Raw genomic sequence first — 1,888 nt, 5'->3', positions numbered from 1 at the left:
GTGGAAATAAGAACATATAAAATATAATACATGCAAAACTTCTACCACTCAAACTGGCACCCAAAGCTCTCTATAAATATTAGCTATTTTAATTTTCATTTTATTAACAATTGCTATGTTATCACTTCTGATTAATGTCAACTAAACTATGGAAAATAAATCATTAAACAAGCCTTTTATATCAGTGTGGTGCATTTTTTTACAGTATTTGGTAAATTTTTAAAAGTCTTTTCATTGTTTATAACTAAGTTCAGCATTTTATAAAATTTAGCTTGCCCTGATTTTAATTAAAAATAAGAAATGCTTTTTTTAAAATAAAAGTGCCAGAATAAAAATGTTTGGCTTCCATCAATAAAGTAATTCCTTTTAATAATCTTTTATAATTGCTGAGTACATGTAAATTATTATGTTGTTATTCAACAATACACAATGTAATGATTACTAATCCAAAATTAATTATTCACTATCATGATGTTTAGTCATCTCAGTTAAATTATGTTTGCTGACTAACCAGATATATGTATATGCCCTTGATATATATCTTCGCAGGCAACAATTTGCACATTTAGCAAATCCTCCATCATATTTCATACTTTAGGTTTTACCCCAAATTATTCAAATTAAGAAATCAATTTCTACTTTGATTTTATTGTAGATTAATTGTACCTCAGTGCATCACAACTAGTACTGGTAATCTTCCACTAAATGAGGTAGGCTAGTAGAGAGATAGAGAATAGCAACACATACCTTCTGTGCCCCGAATGTCATGCGTCCTTTAGTTCAGAGACCAGGTTACTCTCATTCAAAGGCCTTAAGTAGCTGGGAAATAAAAGGTGAAATTGAAAGGCATAAATCCATGACAAGAACAAACAAAGTCTGTGATCTTCACAGAGTGCCCTGTGAAGGCTCAGAGTGAGTCAAGAGTGGAAAAAGTATATTTCTAATCAATGTGTCACAAAAGGTATGAACAGGAAATTCTCAAACATAGGCTACTTTGAAATCAGTTGATCTCATCACACATCTCCAAAATATAGGAGACTTTGGGCTCCTATTGTAGGGACAAAGTAGAATTCTAAAGTGTGTCATTCAGTTTGTCCATGTTAAGTACTTCTGAGAAGATGTTTTCATATTCTACAAGATATGGGAGGAAAGAGAGTTGACTACCCGAGCAACTAACTTTTTTTCATCTCAATCACAAATAAGCCAACTTAAGTCTGATGTCTGTCTTAAATATTTAAGATTCACTTTTAGAGTAGGTTGTTAAATCTTAGCATGACATACTTCTTTTTTTCATATTATTGTCATGTCACTTCTATTATGATGGAAAAAATTCTAAAACTCATAGTAACACTATTGGCGGATATTTACTGATATTTGTAATTAATTATTCTGAGAATTTTATTACAGGTTCAACTTATTGTAGCTGGCACAAAATCCATCATGCCAAACTTATCTTCTCAATTGCTCTGCTTTAATTCTTAAATTCTTGCATTTAATTTTATTTTTTAAACAAATTATTTAATCTTTGGATTTCCCTTAATAAAAATAAATATCTCTGAGAAGGATAAAATATTAATCAATTTTTAAACATATCGGCATGTCAGAGATTGAAATATTAAATAACCATTATACTGTTCATTGATTCATTCTCCATCATGACTAAATGTCTGTATTTTAATGGGAATATTTGTTGTAAACGATTAAAGCCTTAGTCAAACTAAGTGGGGGAAGGGAAGTAATTTCAAAAAAATTTCCCCTAGGCCCGGCATGGTGGCTCATGCCTGTAATCCTAGCACTCTGGAGGGCCGAGGCCGGCGGATCCTTTGAGCTCAGGAGTTCCAGACCAGGCTGAACAAGAGTGAGACCCCATCTCTACTAAAAAACTATA

The sequence above is a fragment of the Propithecus coquereli genome, unplaced genomic scaffold (genome assembly GCF_000956105.1).
Source record: "Propithecus coquereli isolate 6110/MARCELLA unplaced genomic scaffold, Pcoq_1.0 Scaffold884, whole genome shotgun sequence".
Classification (NCBI taxonomy): Eukaryota; Metazoa; Chordata; class Mammalia; order Primates; family Indriidae; genus Propithecus; species Propithecus coquereli.
This window is presented reverse-complemented; position numbering follows the sequence as displayed.